General features: G+C 40.7%; 1 protein-coding gene across 1 annotated transcript in view; it reads right to left on the reverse strand.

Annotated features, from left to right (window-relative positions):
• The window catches only part of DTNBP1 (dystrobrevin binding protein 1), a 155,426-nt gene that overhangs the window by 124,634 nt on the left and 4,404 nt on the right, over nucleotides 1-26,388 (reverse strand). The window contains exons 2-3 of the mRNA XM_045298684.1: nucleotides 19,501-19,554; nucleotides 18,562-18,612 (exon numbers count right to left, since the gene is read on the reverse strand). The gene's annotated coding sequence lies outside the window, so the exon portion shown is untranslated. The remainder of the gene's footprint in view (nucleotides 1-18,561; nucleotides 18,613-19,500; nucleotides 19,555-26,388) is intronic.

Raw genomic sequence — 26,388 nt, forward strand, 5'->3', positions numbered from 1 at the left:
CCTAATAAAATGATTTAATAAAAAGAAAATACATGTTGGGGGAAAATGAGGACCTAATACCGGGGGTTTAAGTAGAGAGAAAATGTTTTGAGATCGATGAGGGCAATGGTTGTACAAATGTGCTTTACACAATTGATGTATGTATGGATTGTGATAAGAGTTGTATGAGCCCCCAATAAAACGATTGAAAACAAAACAAAACAGAACAGAACACATGCAGGCAAGCCCCATAAACAGAATGCCCTCATTGGGCTGCCTGAAGAAGGGTGGATATAATTCACTTTCCAGTGCACTCTGCCTGAGGTTACCGCATCCTTGGTTAAAGATCAGAAGGGATTCAGTGGAGGTTTAATGGACATGGGGGCTCTGCAATGGACTTTGGGTTTTCACTGTCACCACAGCCTTCTGCAGATGGGTGCTCAGGATTTAAGTTCTAATACAGTAGTTCTTATTTGAAGTTAAAAAAGTACAATATTTTGCTAGGCAACAAAGAGTCAAGGTGGGAAGAAACAGCAAAAGCAAAGGCCACAATAAGAACGCTCAAAACATTTAGGGGCGATCAAATTAGATAATTTAAGGAGCCCTGGTGGCACAGTGGGTAAGCATTGTACTGTCAACCACAAGGTTAAAAGCTATCAGATGCTCTCCAGGCAAAAGTTGAGTCTTTCTGCTTCTAGAAAGATTTAAAGCTTTGGAAACCCACAGGGGAAGTTCTACCCTGTCCTATAAGGTCTCTATGAGTTGGAATTACCTCAATGGTAGTGAAAAGTGGGATGATTTGGCATTTAATTCATAAACTCTTTCAATATAAATGTGTTGAGTCCCTCAAACCAAAAAATCAAACTCACTGTGATTGAGATGATTCTGACTTACAACGATCCTTGAGGACAGGGTAGAACTGCCCTTGTGAGTTTCTCAGTCTGTAACTATGGATGTAGAGAACTGTCTTTCTCCCATAAATCGGCTGGTGGTTTCAAACTGTTGACTTATGGTTAGCAGCCCAATTATTAAATACTACACCACCAGGGCTTCCATGTAGAGTCTCTACTATGTATAAAACACTATTCTAAAATTTGAGATAACAGTAGTGAATGTGGTAGATAAAGTCCCTCTACTCGTTATATTATGGAGAAAATATAGACTACAAACAAAATAACCAAACGAAAACATTTTGAGGAAGTTGCCTGATCAAGTCAATAAAACAATCTGGTATCCAGAAAGGGCCTTCAAAAAAAAAAAAAGAAGAAGAAAGATGATGAAAGACGCAAATCTATACATTCGAGAAGCTCAATGAAGCCCAAACACATTATAATTGGGTGCTCAAAAACTAAAGAACATATTCTGAAAACTGCAAGACAAGGTAATCATCACATACATGAGATCCTCAACAAGATTAAGTGACAGGTCCTCTCAGAAACCTTTGTCTCCAGAAGGCAGAAGAATGCCATATGTAACATGCTGAAAGAAAACAAGTGTCAGCCACAAATTGTTCATCCAGCGAAATGGTCCTCCATTAGTTAAGATGAAATGAAGACACTCACAAATAAATAAATGCATAAGGAGTTGGTTCCTATTGAGAAAATGGTAAAGCAGTCTACTGCACAGATTCCTAAACTGTGTTTGGGCCACTTCATCCGAAGCCTCAGACCCAGAACATTCCAGAACAGGTTTGGAATGGAGGTGCTCTTGACCTCCTAAGTTGCTTCCCTTTTTTGAGGCATCTCCATCCCTGCTCTGGGAACACAGAAAACACCTCGCCTGCTTATGCATGTGTGTCACAAGGCATCTCAGCTCGGCCATCCAGTCCACTCCAGCACATGCAGTGGTGGAACTGGCCCTGCAGGTTTCCGAGAAGAGCGTCTCCTTTCTCCCGAGGAATGGACCGTTTCTATATGTGCTCCTGCGAGGAGGAAATGGTATTTTTCAAATGCAGTAGGAGAGAAGCATGTGCATACTTATGAGCACTCTTGGCACCTTCTGATGAGGCTGACCTTGATCTTTTTTCAAATGAGTAAACCATTGCTCCACGCAAGGCCTGTGTATAAATCCTCTTCCCTGGTAACTCAGACCTGGGCACAGCAGTTTGGCATAGCAAGTAAGTTGCACAGTTTACCACTAGACCTGGCCTACAAGAAAGGCTAAAGGGAAGTTCTCCAAACGGAAAATAAACGACAATAGATAGTAACTTCACTAGAGGTCATTTCCAGAGCAAGTATCAGGGTCATTTTGATGGTATATTTGATTGCTAATTGTAGTCATATTTTACACGCTTTATAATGAGTAAAAACAAGTGTAAGTTACATTATGGGGCACATTATCTACAGAGATGTTAATGGTGATAACAATAACATAGATGGGCTCAGGGGAGAAGTAAAGGAATATAGTTTTTGTGTTTTCTGAAGTTGGTATCAATGTAAACCAGGTTGTTATAGATAAAGATGTTAAATGCAATTCTCATGGTAACAAGAATGAAAATATCTTAAAAGGATACACAAAATGAAAGAAGGAAATAGAAATTGTTCATGACAAAAATAAACTAAGTATAACTATATTGTAGGAAATGAGGGACAAAAAAGATCTCTCTCTCTCTCTCTCTCTCTCTCACACACACACACACACACACACGTCAGTTATTTATCCGTAATGACCTTTACTATAAATTAGTTAAACATATCAATCACAGGACAGAGAGTGCAGAATGGTTTTAAATGCGCGATCCATCGCATGTTGCCTATAAAAACGCACAAAGGCACACGGAGGGTGGCAGTGACGGAACTGGGAACTGGGGCTGGGGCGGAGTTCGTGCACACAGTAACCAAAAGAAAGCTGAGGTGACTATGTTAGTGACACACAAACACAGCTTACGTTAACGCCTATTGTAAGACACAAGGATATATCCTATAATGATAAGACAGTTACTCAAGATAATATAGCAATGACAAAAATATGTATCTAATATCAGAGACCCAAGACATATGAAGCAAACACTGGCAGAACAGAAATGAACTGGACTATAAAAGAATGGGGAGACTGCGATGATATACCCCTTTCAATAACAGAATATCTAGAAGGGAGATCAGTAAAGTAGAGGAACTGAACAGTGTTAAACCCCAACTAGACCTAACAGATATAGAAACAGAATACCCCACAACAGCACAATGCATAGCTTTCTCCAATGCTCAAGAATCCTTCTCCAGGATAGGTCACAAGACAGTCACACTCTGTCTGAAAAGACCAAAACCGTCTTCCTGGGCCACAGTTTATGAAACGAAAATTTAACAATAGAAGGAAAGCTGGAAAATATACAAATATACAAAAATTAAACAACCCGCTAATCAATAGGCCAATAAAAAAAAACAGAAAAAATTTACAGTCAAATGAAAAAGAAAGCACAATATACCAAAACTTACAGTATGAAGAAAAAGCAGTACTTTTAAAAAAATCTCAAATCAACCAATAATCTAACTCCCTAACTTGAGGAACTAGAAAAAGAACAAATGACCGGGATGTTCCTCCTCATTTCCCTTTGTCCCTCATTTCTTCCAGCGCTGCTATCAAAACTAACAGAAGGAGAGAAAGAATACAGAAATTAAATAAGGGATAGAAAAAATAAGACTCAACAAAACTAGACTATCTTTGACCAAACAAAACATAAGAGAAAAATTATAATCAAAAATGAAAATTAGGATATTAAAACCAGCCCAAGAAAGGATAACATTAACCATTTATGTCAACAAATTAGATAATTCAGATGACATGAGCAAATCCGTAGACGTGAACTATTAACAAGAAGGAACAGAGGATCTCAAAGACCCACAATGAGTGAAGTGGTTGAGTCAACAAACAAAAGCGCCCAACAAAGGAAAGAGCTGGCTTCACTGGGGGGTCCGACCAAATATTTATACAAGAAGTGACATCAATCCTCAGACTTTTCAAAAAAAGGAGGAGGAGGAGCATTTCCGAAATCACCAGGGCTGGCATTACAACTGATACCAATGTCCCCAAAACAGATAACACAGAGAAACTACAGAATAACATCCCTTTTATGTAGGCAAAAAGTCTCACCAAAATACTAGCAAACTGAATCCCACAGCATATTGAAATGATTATACATAACAATCAAGTGGGATTTATGCCAGAAAGGCAAGTTGGGCTCAGCATAAAGTCTCAATCAACGTATATGCCATAATAGAAAAAGGAAAAGCAGCACATGCCTATCCCAATCGGCCCAGAAAAGGCCCCTGATAAAATCAGAAACCATGGTAATATCACTCAGCAGTCTAGGAAACAAAGGGAATCCCTCCACATGATGAATGGCATTTATGAAAAACCCACAAGCTAACATCAGACTCAATGCTGAAATACTAATAGCTTTCTCATTAAGATCAGGAGTAAGAGAGAAAACCTCTCTCCCACTACTGTCATTTAACACAGTACCAGAATACTAGTCAAAGCAATTCAGTAAAAAGAGAACGGAAAGATATGGGAAGAAGTAAAGCTTCCTATTTTTCACAGACAGTATGATCTTATAGATAGGGCAATCTACAAGAAAGTTACCTGGGCCAGTACATGAAATCAGCACCGTGAAAGGCTACAAGACCAACAAACAAAAACCAGGGACTGTGCATACTCGAGTATAAGCCGACCTGCATATCAGCCAAGGCACCTAATTTTACCACAAAAACTGCATTAAAAATGCACGAGTATATACGGTAAGTCTCTATACACCATCAGTGAGCAATTTGAAAAATAAAAGTAAAGAAATCATTCCATGTGCAATAGCATCTAATGAATAAAATACCCAAGAATACATTTAAGCAGAGCAGTGAAACATTTATGCAATGAAAATGATAAACCATTGCTAAAATAAAGTTCTAAATGAGTTGAAAGAAGTTCTGTGTTCATGTATGGGAGGATTTAACATTATTAAGGTGTCAATAACAGCTAAGGCAATCTATGGACCCAAAGTAATTGCCATAAAAATTCCAAAGAAAAAAGAGTGGAGGAAGAATCACTGGTCTTAGTATAACAAACCTAACCCAGTGGTTGTCAACCTTCCTACAACGCAACCCTTTCATACAGCTCCTCCTGTTGTGGTGACCCCAACCATAACATTACTTTCATTGCTACTTCATCACTGTAATTTTTCTACTGTTATGAAATGTAATGTAAATATCTGACATACAGGATTTACTTTCATTGTTACAAATTGAACATAATTAAAGCATACTGATTAATCACAAAACAATATGTAATTATATATTATGAAATATTTATGTGTTTTCCGATGGTCTCAGGCAACCCCTGTGAAAGAGTCATTGGAGCCCCCAAGGGGTCGCGACCCACAGGTTAAGAACCGCTGACCTAACCTCTACCCTGGTCTTAGTGTAACAGACACATATGCCAATGGGACAGAAGTGACAGTCCAGAATAGACCCATGTATGGTAACATCATGGCTAACTAACTTTTGGTAAAGAATCATCCCTTTAATAAATGATGCTGGAACAACTGGATTTCCACGTGAAAAGAATGATGTTGGGCCCATACCTCACACTGTATACAAAAGTTAGCCAAAAAAGTATGAACAGCTTAACTGTGAAAATTAAATCACAAAACTGCTAGAAGAAAAGATAAAGGTAACTCTTTGGGGCCTAAGTTTTGACAATAGATCCTGAAATATGACTGCAAAAGCACAGGCCAAAAAAGATGATTAAAAATAAGATTTCACCAAAATTAAAAAATTTCATGCAAAGGTTTTTAATCAATACAGTGCAGAAACAACTTACAGAATGGAAGGAAATATTTTGAAAACACCCCTCTTGATAATGATTTAGTATTCAGAAAACAAAACATATATTCAGAAGACATCAGGAATTCCTACAACTTACCACAAACAACTCAATTAAAAAATGAGCAAAGGACTTGAATAAACATTTCACTAAAGAAGATATACCAGTAGACAGAAAAACACATGAACAATGTTTTACATTATTATAAATGCACATCAAAACCGCAGTGAGATCCTATTTTATTCCCACTAACCAAAAGAACCAGACACACTGCCATCAGGCCAATTTCCCCTCAGAACTCAAAAACCCACTGTCGTTGCATCAGTACTAACTCATAGCGACACTGTAGGACACAGCAGAACTGTCCCCGTGCACTTACAAGACTGTAACTGCTTACGGAAGGATGAAGCCCTGTCTTTCTGGTGGTTTCAAACTTCTGACTTTGTGGATCGCAGGCCAACATGTAACCACTACACCACCAGGGCTCCTTTCCATTCATAGCCAACCCTAAATGATGTTTCCAAGATTATAAATCTTTAAGGGAACCGATAGCCTCATCTTTCTCCTGAAGGGTACCTGTTGGGTTTGAATTACCAACCTTGTAGCTATCCCAACACATAACCCACAATGCCACCCAAGTTCCTTTTACCTCCACTAGGTGGTGGAGTGGTTACTCAATGAGCTGTTAAGTGTAAGGTCAGCAATTCAAAACCACTAGCCGTCCTGCCAGAGAAAGTGGGGCTTTCTACTCCCGTAATAGTCTCTGAAACTCACAGGGGCAGTTCTACCTGTCGTACAGCGTTGCTATCACATTGACTTGATGGCAGTGAGAAGTGGTTATAACTTAAAACAAAGAAGACAGGCTGTGACTACTGAAGAAGTGGAGAGACCAGAAGCCTTTCCCATGGAGGGTGGGATTATAGAAAGGAGAAGCCACTGGGAAGACGTTTGGTGGTTCCTCACAAAGTTAAATCGCCATGCAACCCAGTAATTTCAGGCCCAAGTATATGTTCAAAAGAATAAAGACTATAAATACAAACAAATATGGGTAGACTAATGGTCACTAGACAGCCAAATGGTGAAACAACCTAATGTCTTATCCACAGATGAATGGATAGGGGGAAACAGCATATACAGACAATGGAATATTACTAGGCCAAAGAGAGAAATTAAGTTTAGATCAAGGCTTTAAATTAGTTCAGTCATGACCAAAAAGCAAAACTGGAACAGAACCAAATTTTTATAGTACATGTGATTCAGAATAATAACCGGGACTGAAAAATTATTGGTTAAAATTCTGAATCGGGGCACAGTGAGCCCCTTGAAGAGCCTGATGCCTGAGCTTGGATTCTTGGCGGGGCTGTCAAGAGAGACCCACACTCAGTGCTACAGTTGGCACCATCGCTGAGTGGGGCACTGCTGTTTCCTGCTTTGCCCGAGAGGGGGAGATTCAGTTTCTAGCAGCGGTTCACCTTGTAATTTTTCCCATTTGGGTTATCATTCCAGTTCATTCAACTTTTTAAAATCTGTATCTGTTCCAAGTTTCACTTCCATGGGGAAGAACCAGTATGCAGCCTTGTTTTTGATACATGCCACAACATGGGTGACCCTTGAAAATACCATGCCGAGTGCAACGAATCAGTCACAAAATGACCTACTGTAGAATCCCATGTGTATAAAACATCTAGATTAGGCTACCATACAGAGGCCAAATATTACCTGTGGTATCCAAAAGTGGGAGGAAGGGGGAATAAGGAAGTCGTTACTAGTAATGGCCTGAGTTAAGGGTGACAACTAAAATCTGGAAACCGATAGTGGCGATGGCTATGAAATATGATCCTGTCACTGAATTGTAAATGTAAAAAACGTTGAAATGCGCATGCCATGCTCTCCCGCCAGACTGTCCTCTGCCTCATCTGCATGCCGGCGCCTCCCCCCCCATGGCCACCATTCACTCGTAGGAGGAGGGCGCCTGGTCGACAGCAAAGGCTGTGATGAATACACGAAGGAGCTAGGAGTCGCAACGGTGCTGCGAAAAATGGGTGCAAAGGCCAAGCCTGATTGTGTCGTCTCTACTGATGGCAAAGGCCTCACCATGAACACCGAGAGCACCTTGCAACCTGGGAGATGAGTTTGAAGAAACTGCAGCGGATGGCAGAAAATTGCAGACTGTCTACAACTTTCCAGACAGGGCTTTGGTCCAACGGGGCTTTGGGCTGGGAAGGAGAGCACAATCCCAAGAAAACTGGAGGATGGAAAATTAGTGGTGGAATGTGTGATGGAAAAATGTCACCTGAAAACAGCAGCATAATTTGGACAAGAATTAGCTGTGAGACATTCCTCCAGTTCTTTAATGCTTTCACAACCACTATCATGACCCCCGTCCTACCTCAGAAACCCGGCTAGACCAGAGCATGGGCACTGGTACAGATAAGAACTCTCAGCACACGGAATCCAGGACAGATTAAACTCCCCAGGAACAGTAATGAGAGTAGCAATACCATGAGGATAGGGGGAGGGTGGGGGGAGAAAGAGGGAGCCAATCCCAAGGATTGACATATAATCCCAACCTCCCGAGGAGGGTGAACAACAGAAACGTTGGTGAAGGGAGACAGCGGACAGTGTAAGATTTGAAAACATTAATAATTTGTAATTTTTCAAGGGTGCACAAGGGGGACAGGGGAGGAGCTGATACCAAGGACTCAAGTACAAAGAAAATGTTTTGAAAATGATGGCAACATATGTACAAATGTGCTTGATAGAATTGATGTATGGCTTGTTATAAGAGTTGTAAGAGCCCCCAATAAAACGATAAAAAAAAATTAGCTGTGAGAATGAAAAAGCTCAGTTAAATGAGCATATCTCTGTACTACTTTTATTTTCTTATTATATTTCATTATTTCTATCACACACATTACATGCAACTATTTCAAAGTATTTATTTGATTAGGATCATCCCTTTGATTAATAAATCAATGTGTTTGTGCTAAAAAATGTTGAAATAGAAAATGTCTCATTGAACATACTTTATTACAATTAAAACAAAATAGTATCTAAAAATTAATCTGGGATATCTTGTGGCACTAGCCGGAAACTCTATTTAAAAAATGGTGATGTGTCAAAACACCATAGAAGTCAATTTGAAGGGGCTAAATCTGAGATAATCTAAGCAAGAGAATATAGGCAATAGTGGATTCTAACTCAAAGACTAACACAAAGATCGAGACTCCCGACTGCTTTAAATAAGTAAATGGAGAGAAAGGAAAACCCTTTCAGAATTTCACTTACTAATGTGAATGTAATGATAGAAACTCCTCACCATTGGTAAAGACAACAGTAACCATTGTTTCGGAAAGGAATCTTAATGAATGCTGAAGTTAGTGAGTAAAAGAAAGCAAATATTTACACTCAAAGAATACTTACTTAATTAAAAAGAAAAAAATAGTTCATGTGGAGAATCCTGGCAGACATTTTAAACCAAGTGGTCTCAATTAACATCAATGATAACAAGACGTATCAGCATCATGTGTGCCTCCTGATACCTCGCTACAAGGAAAGGGACACATTACTCTTCTCATGTATTCTTGCCAAAACGGCACTAACCTGAATTTAATCGAGAGGGAATAACAGATAAACTTCAAACTGAGACATTTAGAAAAATAACTGGTCAATTCTCCCCAAAGTGTCACGGTCCAGGAGACAAGGGCAGAGAAATGAGCTCACGGGAGCCCCAGGGCACGACAGCTTTCCAGTTGGGAACAAGGACATCTCTGCTATGTTCATGAGGCCGGATCAACTTAGAGCCGGTTTCAAACCAGCAAGCAAAGAGGAGCTGATACCAAGGGCTCAAACAGAAAGAAAATATTTTGAAAATGATGATGGCAACATATGTAAAAATGTGCTGATACAACTGATGTGTGGATTGTTATAAGAGCTGTAAGAACTCCCAATACAATGATTTATTAAAATAAAAAAGATGCTGCACGGAGATCTACAAGGAATGCTGTGAGCCCTAGGGAAGCCAAGATTAGACCCTCTGCCCCATCCATCCCAGTGGACTAACGAGCCTTCTCGTAGTGCTAGCATCCCGAATTTGAATGCCTAGCTCTTAAACCGTGAGAAAATAAATGTCCATTCATTACAGCTGCACTCAATAACTAATAGAGTAAATGCAATGTGTGATTCTGGGCTGGATCTTGGTCCTGAAAAAAAGGTATCAATGGGACAACTGATGAAATCTGAATATGGTTTCTTTGAGATAGCTTTGAAATTTGATTATTGTAGGTGCCATCCAGTGGGTTCTGACTCATAGCAACTCTAATATACAACAGGACAAAGCATTGCCCAGCTGTGCATCAGCCTCACAATTGTTCTTAGGTTTGAGCCCTTTGTTGCAGCCACTGTGTTAATCCATCTCATCAGAAGGGCCTCTCTTTTTTGCTGCCCCTCTACTTTACCAAGCCTAATGTCCTTCTCCAGGGACCGTCTCTCTTGGCAACATGCCCAAAGTCTGTGACATGAAGTCTTAACCATTCATACCTCCACGAGGCATTCTAGCTGCACGTGTATGTATAAAAAAATTTAGTTTGATAATTGTACCATAGTTATATGAATATTTAACAATGAGGACGTTGGAATTTCTTACCCTATTTTTCAACTGTTTTGTAAAGTATAAAATTATTTCAAAAGGAAAAGTTAAACAGTAAAATTTCTGAGCTTTTATTCATATAGTTATTGGCATAAAACATGATTTCATCTGTCATGATCCTACCTATCTGAGAATTCTCTAATCAGAAGTACATATGTCATGGGAGCATATCAGATGGCAAAGAAATAATCTCATTGAACACATGATGCTGGAAAACCTAGATACCCACTTACAGAACAAGGAATCAGGATCCATATCTCACACCATTTCCAAAGATGAACTCAAGGCACATCAAAGACCTAAATATAAACCCCATAACTATAAAGATCAGGGGCACCAACACATCGTATCAAAACACTATCCAACATGAGGAACACAGAAGCACCAGAAAACAAACTAGATGACTGGGGCCTCTTAAAAATTAGACACCATGTGCATTAAAAGGGAAACGCTGGTGGAGTAATGGGTTATACATTGGGCTGCTGACCACAAGGCCAGCGGTTCAAAAACCCTAGGAGGAAGATGAAGCTTTCCACTTCCATAAAGAACTACAGTTTTGGAAACCCACAGGAGAAATTCTACCCCGTCTTATCGGGTGACTGGGAAAGAATTGACGCGATGGCAGTGAGTTTGGTTGAATAAAGAGAGAAACCACAGATAAGGGGTTGTGGATGGGAGAATTTTAAGTGCTGGAAGTGTTAGCCAAAACTACTAGACAAGAGAAAGAAATCAAGGGACTAAAATTGGGCAAAGAAAAAGTAAAACTCTTTGAGACAGAGCTGGAATATGACTTTTAGCTGCCAACAGCTTTTTAATAATTTATTTAATATTATTATATTTCTAAATAATGTGTATCCTACTACTTCTTGATTTATTAATTTCATACATCGATTTCTTGTTATGATTTCTGACCATTTTACATTTCCTTCAATTTATTTATTACTATTTTCCCATATAATAATATAGCTATTAGTTAACCAAGTGGTTACATTGTTACAATAAATGTATGTAAACGTTATTGGTGAGTCATGTAATAAACATTAAGATTTTTTTCTTGTAACATTTATAAAAAAAGAAAATCTATTGTAGAAAATATGATTTTATGCAGAGAGAGCCCCAAGAACACCACTAGGGTCGCTATGAGTCAGCATCCAATAGAGTTTGGTTTGGCAGTGAGTTCTGTTTGTATTAAAAATAAAACTGTGCAACATCTCAATAAGAAAAAGAATTCTAATGAAAAGGTGTGAAAAGGACATGAATAGGCAATTCACAAAGGACAGCACTTGAATGGCTAACAAACACATAAGGAAATGCTCATCATCACTAGCCATCTGGGAGATGCAAATCAAAACAACGATATCACCTTACACCCCCAACGACAGCCCAACTAAAAAAAAAATCAGAGAACAAATGGAGGAGAGAGTGTGAAGAGATTGGAACGCTTATTCACTGCTGAGAGGCTTGTAAATATACACAATCATTGTGGAGGCACAACCTAAAACAACTGGGAATAGAAAAATAGTTCCTCTGCTGGGTATATGCCTTAAAGACGTAAGAAACTCAACACAGACTTATGCTCGCTCATATTCACTGCAGCGCAATGCACAATGATAAGAAGCTGGAAACAGCCCAAACACCCATCAGTAAAGGAAGGGATACAGTACATAGACATAATGGGACACTGTACATCCCTAAGAAGCAGTGATGAAACACCTCCTGGCGTGGATGGCTTTGGAAACCATTATATGCCGAGTGAAGCTAGCCAATCATAAAAAGGCAATTACTGAATGAGTTTACCACATAAGGGTACACACCAAGGAGAAGGCAGGCTTCTGCTCTCAGGTCACGTAAGCTTCTAAACTGGTCTCCCAAACAACGAGGAAGAGTGCATGCCTCGTGCCTATGAACCAACCATATATTACCCCCTCCATTCATACCTTTTTAAAACCACTTCTACAGAGTAGACCTCACCTCAGCTGAGTGAGTTTCTCAAGATGTGGGAGGAGGAAGAAGGAGAAAATCATTCAGTTGGGGCTATACAACACTCTGTTAAGATCATCCCAAATCAAGACACTCCTACGAGAGTGATAATGAACCTTACGGGAAATGGAAATCAGGAATGGGGGGAGAGGGCATCGTGTCTTAAGAGAAGATAGTTATATTTCTACTGGTGGTAAACTAGGTGAAGCAACTTCCCATCTGGTAAAAACACTTATCAGTACTTATACAACATTCCAAGGGGAGAATATGCCTGTCTTATGTTCCTAATCGGACACTTTTGACATAGCTTCTATTCAACCCTTGGTCATCCAGGTCTTATGCTATAGACTACTGGGACTTTAGACTGTGTCGTTATGTTTGAAACCCCATAAGTAAACTGGCCTTGACCTCAAACTCACCTGCAGCAGACTTAAGGATCTGACCCACTCCCTTTGACTTGGGCTGAATTGCCCTAGCGTGAGATGATGATGAAGACGGCTCACTTGCGGTTATAGAATTGGCAGCTGTTAGACTTTGTTTCGGAGCCCTTGCTTTTGAGGATGGCCAATGATTGTTGGCCTGGGACGACCATATATTTATTATTTTCATGCTCTCCTAGCTTTCTTATGACATGTATCAGTCTAGTAGACAGAGTTCTGCCTCGGTGAGTGAGGGTCAGTGAAAGTTTTGTCCCATCACTTAATCCACCATTGCTGGTGCAGTGGCCAGTCACTTAAGAGTTCACTCTGTACAAATCCACAATTCATGTATTTTGGTCTGAAAAACAGGCCTATATATATGTATCATTTACTTTTCTCACCACTGCTTTAACTTCTCTACCACTAGCTAAATTAATAACACTATCAATAGAATTATACTTTATGTTCATGGGATGATTTATAATATCCTCTATCATAAAATAACAGTTATGTCTTGAAAGTAAACCAGATACATAAATAAGCCATAGATTTAAGAATGGGTTTGGGGGTCACACTTAATTCTAGCACTAAGTTCATTAAGTTTTTATGGCATGGCTCTCATGAAGAGATCGCTGAAGATATGGGTGCTATAGCAAAGCGTGGTGATGAAACCAGATGGTACTATCATATAGAATAGCGTCTGGGGTTGTACAAGCTTGTCTTAAAACAAGCAGCCATCTAAGTGAGGCCTCAACAAGTCCACATGGAAGAAGCATGCAAACCTGTGTGATCCAAGGATTGTAAATAGTAAAGTCCAAATCCAAAGAGGGGAATGGTTACCAGAGCTTAAATTGTGAACACCCTGTTTGCAGAAGGCTATGGATGACAGTGGAAACTAAAATCTATCTGCACAGGCTCTGCATAGATCAAGCCTCTGGTGAGTCTCCTCTGAGCACAGTCCAGGTATAGGAACATCTTGCTATCAGACAGAAAGCACTGCAAAGTCAATTGTAGCAGATGCAGTTATGTTACCATTTATCTCCCTTTTGACTCAATATAAAGTTGTTCCAGTTGTGAATATTTTCTGACTTCTTTTCTATGGAAGATTTTCTCTGATTTGTCATTGTTTTGCGGTTAATGTTGTATATGATATTCTGTATATGAAATCCAGCATCGGTAAATCTAGAGACAGTAACTAGATTAATAATTATCTCTGGGCACAAGAGGGGAGGATGGGATGAAATGAGAAGCTAACAATGAATACCAGGAGAAAATGTTCTGAAATTGATTGTGGTGATGACTGCACAACTCTTAATATGATTGAATGATTAAATTGTATGATATGTGAATTATATGCCAATAAACTATTGATAAATAAATACATGAGATTCTAACCTGGTCAAGCCTCTCTAGCTTGTTCAAGCTTACTAAAAAGTTTACACTTTGTAGAGTGAATTTGGAAAATATGATGAAGCTAAATAGCAACGTGACCCACATCCACTATGACTCCCACCAGTGGTGATTAAAATCTTCTGGGGTTGCACAGGGTTACTATGAATAAGAACCGACTGGATGGTGGTTCACTAAAATGAAAAAATCTTTTGTGTTAACAAAAAAAACCCGTAATAGCAAAATGGTTGTTAAAAAATGCAATGGAATATAAGAATGGAGAAACAGATCTATGTGCCTATATTTATAGGTTAAGTGTTAAGGTAGCAGAAAGACATTGGGCCTCCACTCAAGTACTCCCTCAATGCAAGAATACTTTGTTCTATTAAATTGACATTCTATGATGCTCACCTTCCCGACACAACCGTTGAAGACAAAGCGGGTGAATAAGCAAAAGTGGTGAAGAAAGCTGATGGTGCCCGGCTATCAAAAGATATAGCATCTGGGGTCTTAAAGGCTTGAAGGTAAACAAGCGGCCATCTAGCTCAGAAGCAACAAAGCCCACATGGAACAACATATCAGCCTGTGTGATCACGAGGTGTCGAAGGGATCACTGAAGACAAATGGGTGCATAAGCAAATGTGGCGAAGAAAGCTGATGGTGCCCGGCTATCAAAAAGTATAGTGTCTGGGGTCTTCAAGGCTTGAAGGTAAACAAGCAGCCATCAAGCTCAGAAGCAACAAAGCCCACATGGAAGAAGCACACTAGCCTATGCGATCACCAGGTGCAGAAGGGATCAGGTATAAGGCATCATCAGAACAAAAAATCTTACCATAGTGAATGATGTGGGGAGTGCGGAGTGGAGACCCAAAGCCCATTAGTAGGCCACTGGAGATCCCCTTGCAGAAGGGTCTTGGGGAGGAGACGAGCCAGTCAGGGAGCGATGTAGCAACGATGGAAAATACAACTTTCCTCTAGTTCCTAAATGCTTCCTCCCCGCCCCCACTATCATTATACGAATTCTACCTTGCAAGTCTAGCTAGACCAGAGGATGTACACTAGTACAGAAAGGAACTGGAAACACAGGGAATCCAGGGCGGATGATCCCTTCAGGATCAGTGGTGTGAGTGGCGATACTGGGAGGTTAGAGGGAGAGTGGGTTGGAAACAGAGAACCGATTATAAGGAACTATATGTGACCTCCTCCCTGGGGGACAGACAACAGAAAAGTGGGTGAAGGGAGATGTCGGACGGGGCAAGATATGACAAAATAATAATTTATAAATTATCAAGGGCTCATGAGGGAGGAGGGAGCGGGCAGGGAGGGGAAAATGAGGACCTAATCCCGGGGGCTTAAGTGGAGAGGCAATGAATGTACAAATGAATGTACAAATGTGCTTTGAATGTACAACTGATGTATGTATGGATTGTGATAAGAGTTGTAATAAAACGATTAAAAAATGTAATGGAATTTTTCCATGAATTTTTGAAGCCCCATCCATTTAATTTTTAGTGTATTATGAAAGATATTCCCTTTCAATCTCCATTTAACAAAACCAAGAAGAAAATTTATATGAAATTAAGCACCTGTCATTTCAGACAAGAAAACAATGTCTAGATTTAACAATCATAAAGAAGCCCAGTAAAAAACCAGAAAAAATAAAGCAAAATGTCATCATAGAGCAGCAGTTCTCAACCTGTGCGTCCGTGACCCATTTGGGGGTCGAACGACTCTTTCACAGGGGTCACCGGATTCATAACAGTAGCAAAATTACAGTTATGAAGTAGCAATGAAAATAGTTTTATGGTTGGGAGGTCAGCACAACATGAGGAACTGTATTGAAGGGTCGTGGCATTAGAAAGGTGGAGAACCCCTGGTATAGATGATTGTGTTTTGATAAATGTAGAAAAGAAAAAGCAATGTAACTTCTGCCTTTATCACTTATCTGTCAGATGGCATGGTACTGAGTCCAGAACTACATATAACAGTACAATTAAATCAAATTCCCCCCTTTTTTTACAATAGCCTTATGGTGTACAATTCCCATACCATAGAGCTTATGCTTTTGAGTGTACAATTCAATAGCTTTTAGCATAATCACCATTATGTAACCACTATCACTATCAAATTCCAAACATTTTCATCATCCAGAAAGAAACCCATACCCATTAGCAGTCATTTTCATTCCCCATTGCCCCTCAACTCCTGACCACTCACTAATCTACTTCGACTCTATGGATCTGTCTGTTCTGGACATATCACATAAATGGAATACTGACCTTTTGTGCTGGTTTCTTTCACTTACTACAATGTTTCCTGTGTTGTAGCGTGATGAGTACTTCACTCCTTTTTAATGGATGACTATTACATCATTTGCATATACCATATTTTATTATTCATCAGTTGATGTACATTTGCATGGCTTACACTTGTTGGGTATCATGAATACTACTACTACAAACATTGGTTACACATTTTTGCATGGACACGTTTTCAATTTCCTGGGCTCCATACTGCACCTAGGAGTGAAGTTGCTGGGTCACATGGTGATTAACTATCTTCTTTAAGAAAAGTCTAGGCAAATCTTTGCTTCTGTCCTCAATGAGCTATTTGTCTTTAGAGTTAAAAGGGTTCTTTTCCTATTCTTGGTTCAACTTCCTCATCAGATATATGGTTTCAAAATAGTGTTTTCCATTCTGATTTGCCTTTTCACTTGGATGGCGGTGTTTGAAACACAAAATTTGGATTTCACTTTAGTGAAGCTAAATGTAACCTTTTTTTGCTGCTTATATTTTTGTTGGCATGTCTAAGAAAACAGTATCTTTTACTATTTAATCTGCCTATCTACACAACAGAATTTCAATTGGAATGGTTTACAGAAAAAGTAATGTGAAAGTAAGAGAGAAATGAAACTGTTCAAGCTACAAATCCAGAATCAATTTTATTGCAACAACAAAACCACAAGCATGGGCATGAATAATTTGGATAATAAAGTATTGACCAGCAAATGTAATAGTTATGTGCTCAAAGTCTGAAGGGTCTTTATACTAACCAATGGAAAGCGAAAAACACTCAAAGATCCTGGCCCACCAAGCTCCGAGGCCGATATTCCTGCTCAGAGCAGCCAATGCACAGAAAGGACCACACGGCCAGCCCCACCACGAGACATGACATCCCTCACTGACCCATAGTGCTACGGGAGGACAACACTGGACAGTGTGGGAATTGTGGCTGATGTGACCCCACCACACCGGGGTGAAACAATGAGGGGAGACCAGCAAGGGGAGCAAAGCAATGAAGTCCCCGGGGAATACCAAAAACAGACTTTGGGGTCAGGTGTGGTTCCCCATCAGACTGGACTGGAAAACACTTCTAAAGGTCAACAAACAAACCTGGAACTATTTATAGGCTCTTCTTTTTTTGTCCTTGGTTTGTTGTTGTTGTGTTTTGTCTTATTACTGTACTTATTATTGTCTCTGCATGCCTATCTAGATAACCTGGAGAAGAAAACAACCAGTTAGACCAGAGCGTGTACACTGGTACAGATAAGAGCTGGAAACACAGGGAATCCAGGACAGATAGACCCCTCCGGACCAATGAGAGTAGCAATACCAGGAGGGTAAGGGGAAGATGGGGAGAGAATGGGGAAACCGATCACAATGATCTACATATAATCCTATCCCAGGGAGACGGACAACAGAAAAGTGGGTGAAGGGAGACAGCGGTCAGTGTGAGACATGAAAATTTTTTTAATAAATTATCAAGGGTTCATGGGGGAGGGAGGGTGGGAGAGGGGGAAAATGAGCTGATACCAAGGGCTCAAGTAGAAAGAAAATGTTTTGAAAATGATGATGGTAACATGTACAAATGTGCTTGACAAGATGTATGTATGGATGGATGGTGATAAGACGTGTAAGAGCCCCCAATAAAATGATTTTTAAAAATACCCTTCAAAGTAAAGAATAAACTTTCCAATCACCACATCAAAGTGAAATGTAGTTGTCTTAAGGTTTCTACCTAAAAATAAGTTCCCTAAAAGCCAAGCATGAGTCAAGTAATAAAGCTAAGATTATTATCAGCTTTGGTTTAAAATCTGGCCCCTTCTTTTTTGCTTAGCTATCTGGGATGCCACAGGACCACTAATGGTGTTACGTGCTGGGCTGCTCACCGCCAGGTGAGTTTGTCAGCTTCCACAACGATTGACCGTTCAGACACCCACAGGGGCAGTCCTACAGGGACGCTAGGAGTTGGAATGGACTTGGTGGCAGTGAGTTTTATCTGTAAAATTATAAATCATTTTTAGATACCGTATAATGTTTGAATGTGAACACTTACCTGCGAAGTAATTCTAATCCAGCAGAGTACTTTGACACACATGGAACAGCCCTGGCAAGAGAAGTATTTATTTTTATTAAAGTTATTTGATTTAGGCAAACTGAAAAAAATTAAGTAACATACAAGCATTTTGACACTGTCAGGTATATCTTAAAAGCAATAACAATTTATCTCAAGTGTTAAAAAAATTGCAGTGTTTTATTTCAAAGTTAGGAGCCCTGACAGCTTCGTGGGTTACACTGTGGGTTGGTATCAAAAAGTCGGCTTGTTGAACCCCCCCCCCCTCCCAGAGAGAGCGAGATGAGGCTTTCTGCTCCAGGGCAGTCTTAGAGCCTCAGGAACCCAGGGGCAGTTCTGCTCTGTCCTGCTAAGTCACTCTGAGTCCGAATCGCCGTGATGACGGCGAACCTCCTCTCAACAGTGACTCTGCCCCGACACTGCTCTAATGTTCGCATAGCACTTGAGTGTTACGCTAGAGACCAAGAATAAACCAGAGCTCATCATTTGTAGGCCTACAATGAAGCTGGTCATATGCTTTCCCTTAAAAATGAAAACCCTATACAACGAACCCCAGTGTTCATGTAAAACAGGTAACAGCAAAAGACGCTCACTTGCCAAGTGCAGTTTCATTAATCTGCTTTTTAAATGATTAATCAGATATATTTCACTACAATAAAATAGTCTTACAAATGATGAATCATTATCAAGCAGTAGTCACTGAGTCTGAGTAAAAAATTATTTTTTATTTTAAAATTTATTTTACAATTTTATCAGAAAAGATCATTGCAAAATTTAGAAAGTATCAGTAAATTGTTTTGTAGGCAGGTGCACTCCAGAGAGCTAAAACACATTACAGTAGTTATATGAGTCTTATTATGAATACAACTAAAGTTGTAATAAATTTAAGGTGCAGTAAATTGTATGTTCGCACAAGCTTACCTGGGCTTGCTTTTTACTTTTGTTTCTCTTGATTTATCACTTAAAGTCTTTAACCTATGGTTCAAGAAACATAAAACAGAACATTTTTTAACAGGTCACAAGAATTTCCAACCAAACACATCAGAGAGGTTAACATTTTAAAATGGATAAATAACTTTTTAAAGAAAGAATTAAATGCTATGTAAAGACACTGCAAATGGAAAATTTGTAGCAAACATCTTGATAATTTTCTTTGTTCTAAATCCTCTTTTGAGGAACAGATTCCGAATTTGATCAGACTAAGAAGCCTCATTCATCCAGCACCATTAGAATTAATTAACGGCGCTGCATAGAGGTTGACATAACAAGTAACCCAGAACTACATAGCACTTTCTTGAGTGAATGTACAACCGGCATTCAAATCTCTTTAAAAAGCAAGATTTTAAAGTTTAGCTGTTCATAAAAAGTTGCAAAGTACACTGCAAATTCTTTTCATCAAAGAGGACTTGGTATGGGAGAACTACATGGCTTCTGGCTACCACCACCAGCGCTCTGGAAAGGATCACACTAGAAGGTCCTGGAGAGACCTCCAGCACTATGGTCCTTAGTCACCCTTCAGGTCTGGAAGTGAACTCACGCAGTGTTAGAACACCAACGTCTGAGATGAACAGACAGCACTTACCCAAGGACAGAGGGTTAGGAAAGGAGGCGAAATGAAAACTGGGGGGAAGTGGGATGGGATAAGTGATAGATGGCTACATTAAGGGGATTGAAATGGGTGAGTTTAAACAAAATATGCATAAATTGTTGAATGCAAAACTCGGAATCTGCTCTGTAAACCTTCACCTAAATAGCAATGGGAAAGTCTACAAATATTCTATTTAACACTTTCTGGTAACTTGGGGTCCTTATTAGGAATACCACCAACAGGTGGTGTAAATGAGTAAGCACTTGGCTACTAAGCTGAAGGCTGACGGGCTGGAGGTGCACTGGAAGAAAGGCGTGGCAACCTGCCTCTGCAGGGTCCCAGCCTTGAACTCGCTACGGGTCCTCCAGCATTAGTGCTGCCTGGATGGCAAGTGGCAATTACTTTTCAGCGAGAGCACTTGCCTCAGACGCCCGAGTTAGGAACGCATCTTCATTTAGTGAAACTCACCTACAAGAGTTATTTTTTCATTTTTTTTGGCTGTTGTATCTTCTTTCTTTTTAATTTTGTCTCCACCCTTGGCCATCTGGCAATTAGTATCAGCTAGCTACCTAACTTAGCAGATTTACTACCCCTTCTATTTCCCAACCAGATCAATGGATTAGATTTGCACGTGTAAAGTTAAATAGGTTCTTGTATAGATAAGATGGAGTCCCTAGGATGGAAACATAAACCACCATCAGGAAGTCAATGGTGATGGTTAAAACATCATGCTGAAGCGTGAAGAGAGCAGATGGTGCTCAACTATCAACTGGAATAGTGTCTGGGGCCTTAACGGCTTATACATCCAAACACGCAGCCATCTAAGTGAAGTGTCAACTACACAAGTCCACATCGAAGCAGCACACCTGCCCACGTGATCCACAGATGACAAAAGCATCAAAGCTTAAAATGTTCAATGGAGGCAGTGGGAGCCAGCCTCCATCTGCAGAGTACCCAGTCAGAATAAGCCTCTGGCAGACCCCCTCTAGCCACAGGCAAGAGACTCAGCTTTACTATCAGATAGAGACTGATTATGGTGGATGGAACTAGGGTATAAAATGATACCTGGTCAGCTGGCCTCCCTCTTGACCCAATCTGAATTCGCTTAAGGTTTAATTATTTCTCGCTTGTTCCTCAACAGAACATTTCTCTCTGGCTTATTTTAATATTGCTGGTGGTCTTTTCTTTCTCTTTAAGACTTTTTCTTTGTTTCATTTTGTTTATGATTGTCTGTTAGGTTTCCCAGTTTATGAAGCACAGAAAGAGTGGATGCAGACAGACAATAACTGATGCAGTGGTTGAAGGAGGTGGGGTGGAGGGAGGGTGGGGGCAGGAGTGGAGAGCAAACCACAAATGCAGGAGAGGGAAGGGTGCTCCAGAATGGTCTGTGATAATGTATATACAACTCTTTTAAAAGCGACTTCACTACGGCAGTTGTAGGACATGTGAATTTTATATCAATAAAACTTTTAAAAATAAATAGCACGCTGAACATATTTAATGTCACTGAGCTTTATCTGTGAAGATTATGGAAATGGTAAATGTTTTATCTACATACTTACGATTTTTTTTAAAAAAGGAGTCCCTGGATGGTGCAAGAGGTGAATGTGCTTAAAAGGTTGGAAGTTCAAGCCCACCATGTATTTACTTCTCGAAAACCTGCCACTGAGAACCCTCTGGAACACAGTTCTACTCTGACACACATGTTGCCACAAATCGGAAGGGATTCAACAGCTGTTGGTTACACTCCAACTAGGAAGTTCTCAGACTCGGCAGAGGCAGTTTCACTTCACAGATGCATTTTCACTCTCTCTTGGATGTGGGTTCTGTTCCCGATAGCTGGGGTGGCCAATAAGTGACTGGCTGCCAACTTAATATTACTGTGTTTTTCTTCTTAATTTGACTATTTGAACAAATATTCATTCTAACTGGAAATTGAAACATGGGGGACTATTGGTCTCTATCTGAAGCCTTCCTGAAAACAAATGGATGCTTCCGATCCACGGCACTTAACGCTCCTCAGACAGAAACTACTTCAATACACAGAGCGCCTCTCATGTGCATGCCCTGTGTTGTACAGTTCATAGCACGTAAGACTGAGTAAATACATGGATCCTGACATGGGGCTCGAGCCTTTCTCCTTTTTTGTTGCCAATAATGTCTGGCTGACTACCCAATGGGACCTCTATAAATTTATCTTTTCAATCAAACTGCAATGCCAGTTCCAAATGGAGGTTTTCTTACTTTTCTGTTTCAAAAAGCAAAAGCACTGATATTAACTTCTCTACAATATTCAAAAGACTCCATGATCTCTTTCATATAAAACTAGCTTGTATACATTTCAGATGAATCTGAACATTTCTATTAAAAAGGCTAATTTGTCCCACAAAAATAATATAAATTTCTAAGCTTACTGTGGAAACTAGTAAATCTGGTTTAATCAAAGTTTCAGCAAAAGCTAAACCAAACAAAAAACAGCAAACTCACTGCCATCGGCCAGTCAATTCTCACTCATAGGACCCTCCGGGACAGCGCAGAACTGTCACCCCGCGAGCTTCTGAGACTGCAATTCTTCAAAGGAGCAGAAAGCCCAACTGGCTCCCACAGAGCCGCTGATGGTTTCAAACTGCCGGCCTTGCCATTAGCAGCCATAGTCATAACCACTACGCTATCTGGGCTCCCAATAATCTCTCTAAGCCACTCTTATGATATGACCTCACAACCCCCTAGTTAGTATTTCCAATGTTCTACTTTTATTTTCCAATGTTCAACTCCTAATTTCTCAATTTGTATTTCTCTGCCCACTTTCTATTCCCGCCCACCTCCCTCCATCAATTAGTTCCAAATATAGGGTAATGAAATGTTGCAGGAAGCTGAGAATTGTTGGATGTTTTTGTTTTTTTAAAAGATCATTTTGAGGGCTCTTACAGCCCTTATCACAATTCATCCATCCATTGTGTCAAGCGCATTTGTACAGATGTTGCCATCATTTCCAAAACATTTTCTTTCTACTTGAGCCCTAGATATCAGCTCCTCATTTCCCCCCCTCCCTCCTTCATGAACCCTGATAATTTATAAATTCTTTTTTTTTTTTTCATGTCTTACACCCACTGCTGTCTCCCTTCACTCAATTTTCTGTAGTCCTTCCCCCTGGGAAGGGGTTATATGTAGATAATTGTGATCGGTTCCCCCTCCCTCCCCCCTTTATGGGAGGTTTGAAGGAGTTCTCCATGTGTGTTCTAATCTGCTTTCAAAACTGGCTCTTTGACCAAATATAATGTGCAGAATTCGTCTGATCCTGATTTGAATAAATCAACTACAAAAAGGCATTTTTAAGAACCAGCAAAATTGGATTATGAACTGGGTAACTGAACAGCAAGGAGTCAGTCTCCACTTTTGTTAGCTCTGGTACTGGCATTGCAGGATACAATGTCTGTGATGTCTCAGAACTGCACTGGCACGTGGGGCACTTGTGACGAGTCCGAGCTCTACCTCCCACGGGAGAGAGAAAGCAAACAGAAGTGCATCTGATGGTGAGCGAAGGTGCGTAGTGAACATACAGGGTTCACTGTATTATTGTTGCATGCATTTAAAACACTATTAAAAACATCTTTGCCCCACTGCCTCCTGCCCCCAAACCTTTAAAATTGAAAACTCTCTCAGAAAATCATTTTCTCACCCTACTTTTTCTCCATATAAGTCTTCAATCTGTCAAACTTCAGAGCAGAAGGTGTTGGAGGAGAAGTGATAGAAATATCACGAAAATTGGAAATATCAAGAAAATCCAGGGAAAAAAGATGGCATTAAGATGCAAAAGTAAAGAGTCAGATACAGTCAACAAGTTAAACCAAAAAAAGGAAGTTCTGAAATAGATCCAGCAGCTGTAACAGCTGGTTTGAAAAGCCACGGCTAGGCTACCCAGAAAACGGTTGTCATGGTGTCGCCTTTGACCCCAGGCTCCCCCACGGGTGCCAGAGCAGAACTGTGCCCCATGGGAGCAACCACGACTGAATTCTCCCGTTGGATGGTCCGGTGTCGCTAAGTGAAGCAGAACCGCCAGTTGTATCTGCCTTAAACTTTGTGGTTGAAACCACGTGCATTCAGTACTGGAAGTCACTTTGAACGGCATGAGAGGAAATCACTTTTGAGGTACTATGGCTTTTGTCCTCAATTAGTGGCACACGGCACACCTGTCTCAAGGGGCATCTGCTGCCAGGGTTGGTGGCATGAGGCGCATTTTTCTGACTCCTGCAACTATACAGCTAACCCAAATGGTGACCGGCTGGGGGAAAGCTGCTTCCCCCAAAGTGGGAATGTAGGTAGACACTATGTGGCCCACAGGCTGTGGGAAGGATAACCATTTGCATCATCATGGACCCGTGGTTAGGCTCACATGTATTTAATCAGACACTGATCCAGGTGTGGCTGTGAAGGTATTTTGCAGAGTGGCTAATATCTGAAATCGGGTCACGTTGCATATACTATGGGTGGGCCTCGTCACATCAGTTGAAGGCTCTTGGGGTGAAAACTGATGCTTCCCAGAGAAGGAATTTTGCTTCAGGACTGTAGCACCAACGTCCACCTGCCCTCCAATTTCAGGCTTACCAGCCTCCACCACTGTGTGATCCAATTCATTAAAATCAACCAACCAACTTCTCTCTCTACCTACACACACACACACACACACACACACACAGCCATCAAATCAAATTGACTCTGACTCGCAGTGACCCTACATAAATAGCATACATAACAGTTTATTCTGCATCACTGCATGCTTTACATCATGGGTTGCATGTTAGGTTGCTAACTGCAAGGTCAGCAGTTCAAAATGACCAGCCACTTCAAGGGAGAAAAAGCGAGGCTTTCAACTGCCGTAAAGTTTGAGTCTTGGTATGAGCTCACGACACACGGAGTCTAGGTACAGGTCTGGGAGTAGCGATACAGGACGGTAGGGGGAAGGTGGGGAAAGGAGGGGAGGAAGAGGAAACCGACTGCAATGATCGACACATAACCCCCCCACCCTCACCCCTAGGGGTCAATCAACAGAAACCATGGGGGAAGGGAGACAGCGATCTGTGTATGATATGAAAATAATAATATGTATCAAGGGGTCACGAGGGTGGGGGTGGGAAGGAGAGAAAAAGAGGAGCTGATACTAAGGGCTCAATAGAAAGTAAATGTTTAGAAAATGATAGCAACATATGTAGAAATATTCTTGCTACAATTGATGTATGGATTGTTATAAGAGTTCTAAGAGCCCCTAATAAAATGATCTTTCAGATCTAACAGACAGTCTTGGAAACCCACAGGGGCAATTCTACTCTGTCCTACAGGGTGGTCATGAGGGAAAACAGACTCCATGGCAGTGGCTTTTGAGGTTCTGAGTAGGAACAATTCATGAAAGTATGAGCGCACTCCTTGAAAAAGATACTCACTGCTGATGATTTGAGTCCACTTCAAAGCAATCCTATACAGGGTTTCCAACGCTGTAAACCTTTTACAAGAGCAGTCTGCCTCCTCTTTTTCTCAAAAAGCAGCTAGCTGGTGGGTCTGAGCCACTGACCTTGTAGGTGGCAGCCCCATGGTCACCTCACAGCACCCCAGGGCTCCTTATAGACACACCGGGGGCTTCAGACGGTGCACAACTCCATTATCTTTAACTCCATTTCCCATGAACTCCTTGAAGCCCTTCATATATACAAGTATACACTGCTTCATACCTACCACTTGTTATGTGATTTGGATGTACAGACACCCTCTTATACACAGGCGAGGCACACAGACAGGTTGGGCCTGGGACCGGTATAGCTGCTGCGCCAAGGGACTTGGTGAAAACTGGCTCTGCAACCAGTCCTTTCAAGGGGCTCCCCCCACCCCTATGTTTCTAATCCTGATACTGCATGCCCCAACCCACCAAGACACAGGGCTGTTGTGTGAGTACATTCGTGTGCAGGCTTAACTGAGCCACCAGCAACGTTTTTTTATCAACAAGACTAAAGCACACGTTGGCGTGCAAGGCATTAAACCTCAAGTTCATCACATGGCTCAATCACTTATTTTTAGATTGCTGCAGAGGCTTGCTTTTAATGTGACACCAGCACATTTACTTCAAGCTTCGGGGCCAACACTGAAACGGCATCCTAACTAGCAAATGGAGGCGATTCTATGCGCAGGATTCCAGAGCAGGTAGAGTGGTCTGTGGAAGATGGCAAAGGTCT

Source organism: Echinops telfairi, unplaced genomic scaffold (genome assembly GCF_000313985.2).
Source record: "Echinops telfairi isolate 266 unplaced genomic scaffold, ASM31398v2 ScPeMD7_7439;HRSCAF=8477, whole genome shotgun sequence".
In the NCBI taxonomy this organism is placed as follows: domain Eukaryota; kingdom Metazoa; phylum Chordata; class Mammalia; order Afrosoricida; family Tenrecidae; genus Echinops; species Echinops telfairi.